Genomic DNA, 9,282 nt, shown 5'->3' with positions numbered 1-9,282 from the left:
TATATGTGTGTGTGTGTGTATATATATATATATATATATATATATATATATATATATAAATGGTCTATTGTTCACAAACTATTTAAAAAGTCACTAAAACAAGAAAGTATATGAACCTCAAAAGTTCCTAGAGAAGACTTGAATTGCATTGAATGATATTTATGTGTATAAACCTGTTACTGATTTGTTTGGCAAAAGTCAGGAATCAAATCATTTGGGACACTGTTCAACTAATTTTTCTTTGCAAGCCTTCTATCTTACTACCTTTCTGTCTCATGTTATTTATGAAGAGCTAATAGGCAGTGGTATTATACTTTCTTTGGGAGGATTACGATGTTTTCTGAAAAGTTATTATAAAATCCCAAATGCTAAAAAACTGTGTATATAGATGGTTATGAGATTAATATATTTGCCTTTGTATGCATGTAACAACTAATGGAAATATTATTGAAGGGCATCTAGGTTGGTTCCACATTCTATCTATTGTGAATTGTTCTGCTATAAACATTGATGTGGCTGTGTCCCTGTAGTATGCTCTTTTTAAGTCTTTTGGGTATAGTCCGAGAAGGGGAATAGCTGGGTCAAATGGTGGTTCCATTCCCAGCTTTCCAAGGAATCTCCATACTGCTTTCCATATTGGCTGCACCAATTTGCAGTCCCACCAGCAATGTACAAGTGTACCCTTTTCCCCGCATCCTCGCCAGCACTTATTGTTGTTTGACTTCATAATGGCTGCCATTCTTATTGGAGTGAGATGGTATCTTAGAGTAGTTTTAATTTGCATTTCTCTGATTGCTAAAGATGGTGAGCATTTTTTCATGTATTTGTTGATTGATTGTATATCCTCTTCTGAGAAATTTCTTTTCAAGTCCTTGGCCCATTTGTTGATTGGGTTATTTGCTTTTTTGTTGTTTAACTTTTTGAGTTCTTTGTATACCCTAGAGATTAGAGCTCTATCTGATGTTTGAGGGGTAAAAATTTGTTCCCAGGATGTAGGCTTCCTATTCACCTCACATATTATTTCTCTTGCTGAGAAAAAACTTTTTAATTTGAATTCGTCCCCTAAATGTCAGTTTTCTAATGAAATATTTGTACAAGCTCAGAATATAAGTTAATGGATTTAGAATGTTAGTTTGTCTTCACACATTGTTTTTAAGTGGGAACACTTTGTAGGAAATAGATTCCTATGGTAACAATTACCAAGAAGAGGTTTTATGTTCCCTAAGTTACTTTCCATGGAATATTTATTTATATTATGTTGGTTTAATGCTAAGGTTTTATGAGTAAACCATTTTTAAATAAAAAATAATGGTAAGTTGATGGGGCTGGGATTGTGGCTCAGTGGTAGAGCGCTTACCTAGTATGGGCGGGGCCCAGGTTTATACTCAGTACCACATAAAAATAAAGGTATTGGGTTGTGTCCATCTACACCTAAAAAATAAATATTTTTTAAAATTTGGTAAGTTGAAACATGAATTATGAAAATAATTATTTATTTTAACACATTAACTCTTACACAGTGAAATTTTTGAAACAACTTAAGACACAGAATGTCATTACAATGAAAGTTAGATGTGAATGTAGTATTACACTGAGTTCTAGTTCTTTTAGATTTTTTCTTTATGTGCATGAATCAGTATAATCTAGAGCTAATTACAATTATTTTTTAGGAAAATTCATTTCAGTCAATTAGAGGCAGAATCTTTTAAATATTTTTTAAATTTTTTAATTGGTTATAGATGTACATGACAGTAGAGTATATTTTGACATATTATACATACATGGAGTACAACCCATCCCAATTAGGATCCCATTCTTGTGGTGGTACATAATGTGGAGTTATACTGGTCATGTATTATTTTAGGAGCAAATAAATGTTATGTCTGATTAATTCTATTGTCTTTCCTCTTTTCATCTCCCTCCCTTCCCTACATTTCCCCTTGTCTAGTCCAATGAACTTCTGTTCTTTCCTCCCTACCCTACCTTGTTGTGGGTTAGCGTCCACATATCAGAGAGTACATTTGGCCTTTGGTTTTTTGTGATTGGCTTATTTCACATAGCATAATATTTTCCAGTTCCAGCTGCTTACTTTCAAATGCCATAATTTCATTCTTCTTCATGGCTGAGTAATATTCCATTGTGTATATACACCACATTTTCTTTATCTATTCATCTATTGAGGGGCAACTAGGTTGGTTCCATAGTTTAGCTATTGTGAGTTGAGGTGCTGTAAACATTGATGTGGCTGTGTCACTGTAGTATGCTGCTTTTAAGTCCTTTGGGTATAAATTGAGGAGTGGGATAACTGGGTGCAATGGTGGTTCCATTACATGTTTTCTAAGGAATCTCCATACTGTTTTCTAGAGTGATTGCACCAATTTATATTCCCACCAGCAATGTGTGAGTGTACATTTTCCCCACATCCTCACCAAAATTTGTTGTTACTTGTATTCTTAATAATTGCCATTTTTATTTATGGTGTGTGATATAGGTCTAATTTCATTCTTTTGCATGGGGATATCCAGTTTCCCAAGGACCATTTGTTGAAGGGGCTTTCCCCATTGTATATTCCTGGAACCATTGTTGAAGAACAGTTGACTGTATGTACATGGATTTATTTCTGGGTTCTCTAGTTTGTTAAATTGTTATGTATCTCTGTCTTTATGCTAATAATATCATTGTTTATTTACTGTAGGTTTGTAGTGTATTTTTATATCAGGAAGTGTGAGGTCTTCAAGCTTTGACTACATGGTATCTTTTGTGGTTACACATCAATTTTAGGAGTTTTTTCTAATTCTGTAAAAATTGCCATTAGGATTTTGATGGAGATAGCATTGAATCTGAAGGAAAATTTAATTTGTAATCTCTGCTTTCTAAGAGTTGGTATACTTATATTAATATTTAGTAGCGTAAAAAACTGGAATAGTGGTATATCCATAAGGCCAAGAATGTTATTCTCTTAGGGCTGCCATATCAAAATATGTGACATAAAAAACAGAAATTTACTTTCCCATATTTCTGGATGTTGAAAGACCAGGTCCAAGGTGTCAGACATGTTTAGTTTCTCTTGGGGCCTCTTTCCTTAGTCTGCAGATGACTTTTTGTTATATCTTCATATAGCTGTTCCTTTGTATGTACATGCTGAGAGAGAAGAGAAGGAAGACAGAACGAGAGAGAGAGAGAGAGAGAGAGAGAGAGAGAGAAATAGCTTTTTTGTCTTTCTTCTTATATAGACATTAGTCAAAATGGATTAGAATTCTGTCCTTATGACCATTGTTTAATTTATCACTTTAAATGACCTATCCCAAAATAAGTCACATTGAGGATTGGGGGTTCAACATATTAATTTTGGAGGGACACAATTCATTTCATAATACTAGGTAGACTCTCCTTTTAAGATATAATTTGTTGTGCATAAAAATAATTGAAATGCATTAAATTGGATTAAAATATGTGCAGAGGAATTTCTCAGTCCTCTCAATTTTTAGCAGAATGAGTTGTGTTTCTGGAAATCATTGCTTCTGATTTTGAAAGTCTGGAGTAAGGTCAGTTCTAGAACACTTGCAGTGCACAAAAGGATCTATACATATATTCATAAAACCATTCTGGAAGTACATAATGGGTAAGATCTAGCTTAACAGAATCATATAAGCAAATGACCTAACAACCAGTCGCAAAAAGCAGGGAGGAGAAGGCAAGGAAGTTATTATATAATAACAAGTAGCTTCTTTTGAGAATTGGATTCACAGCAAACATATTTGGAATGTATGTTGAGTTCTGGAAGATGGTATTGTTACTGGGTGGGAGGGCTTAGGCCTTCAGGGATAACAGAAAGATATTGGAATCAATGCTGGGAATGGGGAACTGGCCATAAAATGGTAGTTTAGGAACCTTAAAAGGCAGACTTAATTACTCAATTTTACCCAAAGGTCTTAAAAAGAATTCTAGTGAAGAAAATGCAGTGTTAGTGAATGGAGCACAAAACAGGCTACTAAACCTAGAGAACTGGATCAAGGAAAGTGACCACTAACCAGGAGCATATTGGAAGGGAAAAATGTGTGAGGAAGTAGCATAAAATAAAAAAGGGAAATTACCTTATCCCTGTATGAAAGTAGTTCAGTTTATAAGGTTCAAAGTTGAAAATGAGAAATAGTATAAAATTCTTCAAAATATATAACAAAAAGTAATATGTGTGCGTAGTACCTAGGGAAGAGAGTACAAATATTGGGTTATGATGCAATGTAAACTTATCTCAATAACCACAAACCAAATACTTATAGCTTCTGCTTATGAAGTGCAGGGTATTCAAAATGTACACTATTAACTGTTGGATAATGCAACTCATGGAAGAGTTAGTAATTAATTGGTTTGTAAGCAGTAATCACTCAATAATATCTAAAAAATTAATCACATGACTCTGCACTATAGCCATTTATCCTATCTATAATAAGAGATTGAAGTATCCTCATATTATGAGATTCATATATTTCATGTATGTGCTTCCTTTTATAACAAACCTCAAGAGGTAAGTTTTCTTTTTTACCTATAGATTTTGGTTTCTCTTAGTGCCTTTTTAAATTTTAGCATAATACCCTTTTTATTAAATCTCCTACATTAGCTTGTTATTGCAGCAACAAATGGAGACTTCTAGTCCTTCAATTCAAGGATACTCTGAATTTTGATACCTATAATTAAATTACATGCACAATTATGTAGTTATGTAAATAAATTTATATTGTTTTGTGTGCATATAAATAACATCTCCCTCCCATCATTTATTTGGTGATGGATAAAACAAAACCATTTTCTTATACCAGAAAACAGAATTGGGAGATATCTTTATAATGAGCTTACTATCAGCTCCTAGATCATTCTGACAACTCCTGTTTTCAAGGGAAGGTCCAAACCAAAATGGATATCACAGTTTGTCCCCCTGCCTAAAGTCAAGATAGGCCTGAGCTTTAAGGAGAAATAGCTCTTTGCTTTCATTTAACTGTTGTGGTTGCAGTTACTTATCCTCAATTGTGCACACATTATAAAGCATTGAATGTTGGACTGATGTTCCCATTTTCAGGTACTAAGCATCTCTTGAGTAGCAGGACCTTGCTGTATTGCTGTGTAGCTTGTATGTCTTAATGACATGAAAAGATGGTTCTTCATTTATCAAAGAGGTTTCTTTTTGGAATTCTAGTATCATAGCTTTCTCCATCAGCCTCTGCTCCATGATTGTAATGTTGTTTCTGTTTTGTCTTGGGGCTATTGATCTGATCTTTGCCCTTTCCTGTAGGAAGGAAAGCTGCCATTCAGAAATAATGTGCGTCTCTCAGTTAATTCACAGTGTGTATGTGTGTTGTGTGTGTTTCTGTTAAAAATGAAATGGACTGATATATATATTTATCTAGAAGTGAGTACAATTTTAAGAAGTTAGTTAATGTGTGTTTCTGGTTAAAGCTTTAGTTATCTGTTTAAAAAAATCTTCAGAGGTATTCTGGGAAATTTATTTGATTCTTGTCCCTGTATTTGTTAACATGTTAAATAACTCTTAGCTAAGAGTCATGCTGCACAGATACACTGCAGTTAATTCTATGCATGTGTATTTTGTGACTTATTAATAACAAGCCAGCACCATCCATACTAAATTGTAAAATTATCATTAGATGATCCAAATTACTTAAAAATTTCAGAATTAGGTTAATAATCATTCTTCTATTTAAAATGGCTGTTAATCACATAAAAAGTGAACTGGTACATGATAATTTTTTGAAAATTAAAATTTTTCTTTTTATACTTTATTGGGAGATGAAATTTGCAATTTTTTTTCATAAAACATTTGTAAAGAAGAAGGAATTTTCTCAAATGCTGATAACAACTGAATTTGCAACTAGTTCATCATTCTGTTCATCATACCCCTGAAATGATTTAATTTGCAATGATTTTATATAGTTTAAAAATAGGAAATGCATGGTCTTCAAAAAAGTTCACAGCATATCCCTGTTACGGCATCATAAATAACATGCTTTACTCAACAAAGCTGTCTTGTTTTTTCTAATGCAACTCCCTGCTTTTTCTTCCGAAGAGTCAGTTTCTGCCAATAGCAGTAGTCTTTAGTGAGATTCTAAAATGATTTGTTATAGATGGCAATGCTGATAGGGAGTGGAAATAAATAAATAAATAAATATATATATGCATTATATAATGTAATTATATATGTATATATATGCATATATAATTATTCTGGATTAAAGTTTCAATGTATAATTTCATTGTGATTTTTTTCAGTTAAAATTGGTAAAATACATTATACTATTACTATATTCATAAGCTAGTGAGAAAAAAATTCTTCAACTAGCTAATTTTCATGGCTTTGGTGATTATGGTCTTTGATGTTTTTATTTCAAATTGCACCTGGGAGGTGCCCAAGTTTTACAATTTATGACAGCAAATTTTTCTATTACTTCTTTTTGCATAAAGAGGTCTCAGTTTAAAAAATGTGATACAAGATTTTTGTCAACAGATATTAGTTTGAAGTTTTTGAATGTGGATCTGAAATTTGTTTATCCTTTATTTCACATGATTTATCCTTTAAAGAAGCAAGTCTGGAGCTATAAAGTAGCCTATTTTCCCAAAACTTATGAAAAGGAGGGGGAGGGAATGTTGGGACCCCTCTTGGTAACAACAATCAGCCTTTGTAAGGATTCTTTCTAGGCTAATGGCTGGTGAAATTGTTCTGGGTAGTTAAAATGAAATGAAATGAATTAAAGAACATGAAGGAGAGCAAGCAAAATGGTTTATTGCTTTTCTTTGAAGGCATAATAGTTATACTCTGTCTTTTTTTTTTTTTGTTTCTCATATCTATGTGTTGGATATTTAAAGCCAAGATTTTGAAAACCATGATGGCTAAATGAAGGCTATAAATCTAGAGCTATGGTGCAAAAATCTACAGCTTGCAGGTACTAAAACAGGATTCCAAAGACTCTGATTCTTAAATTGTTTTAACTGATGAATATTCAGAGTTGGAAAACGGAGCAAGCACAATTCTTCCCTCTGAGAAATATCAAGCTAGAAGTGAAAGACCTAAAAATATATTTATTAAAGATTGATATAAGGCAAAGTAAAAGTATAAAAGTCAGAATTGGTATTTCTTTCAGGACTGTTCAAAAGTTTTCTGAGGAACTCTATAAAAATAATATATAAACAGTCAAATGATAGACTATTTATAATTTAATTAAAAAGTAATCATCTAGTTGACTTGACTTTTGCAGTGAACACAGTTGACCGTTTAAATGTCTGGAAGCTTGCAGTCATCAATGTAAAAGTTTCATGGATTGCTGTAACATGGCTTAAAAAGCACCTGGTTTTATGGTGTTGTTACATAGCTGAAAAAGTAAAGTGTCATATAAGGTTGGGGTCACATTTGTCTAAGAAAACCTAGCATGATGATATCTTTGGTCAATATAGGAGATGAGCTGTATGATAAGAGTGAATTATACTCTCTGATCTATCCTTCTCTTATGGAAGTGACTGGAGATTAAAGCCTCAGTTTGGAGTTGCATTACTTTTATACATTTTTCATGTAAGGCAATTTTTGCAAGAGAAGAGTGCTGGTAAAAAGAGCTCCAAATTTCTTTTCACATTCGCAAGTCTGCTTTGGATTCTGCATTTTCTTTTCTTTTTCTTTTTTTCCCTTTTGGCATTCTGACAAATAGGAAAAAAAGAGAAGTCAAATATTCCAAGTGAAGAAGTCATGAACATTCATACCATGAGTTTCTAATATGTCTGTTTTTATCATATATTGTGTGTGAAAAAGAGTTTACTTATTTTTACATGAAATAATGGAATCTACATTGTAGTGTCAATATAAGTTTTCATTGACAAGTAATTGCTCATTAAAATGCACTTTTACCATTAACAACATGCAAGTCCTGGTATAAAAATATATAAAGACCATTTTTGAGCATTTTCCTTGTCTTTTGATTATGCTTATATGTTTAGCCATTTAGTTTGAGAATAAAATGTCTTATCCACTCATTCGAATGTGGGAATAAATATCCTTTGAAACATATGCCACTATTAGAATTATTTAATGGATGACATTATTGGACATTTAAAAAAATAGTTTGCATTTATTGGGCATGTTCTGTGTGCACAAAACCAATATTCATTTAAATTACAAGCTCCAACATATGAAATGGACTTCATTATATCATGAAGTAATAATGCAGAATTTTCTTTTCAATGTTTTTGACATCATGTGTCAAAAATGTTTTATATGGCATATACTAGCTAGATAAATGTGTTTGGCTATGTTTGCCTTTTTAAAGAATAGTTAACACTAGCTGGATAAATGAAAAGTACCATGTTGCCTTATAAGATTTAGCTTCCTACTTTTATAAGGAGATTTTTTTTTCCCTAAATCCTTTGGTATGCTTACTCAAATTTATTACTTGGTTTTATTGATCTTACTAGTCACCACATTGCGATTTCTTAATTACATATCATTCTTTTTTTTTGTTCTAATTAGTTATACATAACAGTGAAATGCACTTTGACACATCATAAATGGAGTATAACTTCTCATTCTTCTGGTCGTACATGATGTAGAATTACACAGTTCATGTAATCATATATGCACATAGGATAATAATGTCTGATTCATTCTAGTATCCTTCCTAACCTCCATATGCCCTCCTCTCCCTTCACTCCCCTCTGCCTAATCTTCCTCAGCCCTGTCCCTCATTGTGAATTAGCATCTGCATATCAGAGAAAACATTCAGGCCTTTGGTTTATTGGGATTGGCTTCTTCACTTAGCATGATGTTCTCCAGCTCCACCCATTAACCAGCAAATGCCATCTTTTCATTCTTCTTTTAAGCTGAGTAATATTCCATTTTGTATATATGCCACATTTTCTTAATCCATTCATTTGTTGAAGGGTACCTCGGTTGGTTCCACAGTTTAGCTATTGTGAGTTGAGGTGCTATAAACATTGATGCGGCTGTGTCATTGTAGTATGCTGCTTTTAAGTGCTTTGGGTATAAACTGAGGAGTGAGAGCTGGGTCAAATAGTGGTCCATTCCAAGCTTTCCATTTTGATTGCATCAATTTTCAGTCCAGCAATGTATGAGATTACCCTTTTCCCCACATCCTTGCCAACATTTATTGTTGCTTGTATTCTTAATAATTGCCATTTTGATGGGAGTGAGGTGAAATCTTAGAGTAGTTTTGATTTACATTTCTCTGATTACTAGAAATGTTAAACGTTTTTTCATATATTTGTTGAATG

Source organism: Marmota marmota, unplaced genomic scaffold (genome assembly GCF_001458135.2).
Source record: "Marmota marmota marmota unplaced genomic scaffold, marMar, whole genome shotgun sequence".
NCBI lineage: Eukaryota > Metazoa > Chordata > Mammalia > Rodentia > Sciuridae > Marmota > Marmota marmota.
This window is presented reverse-complemented; position numbering follows the sequence as displayed.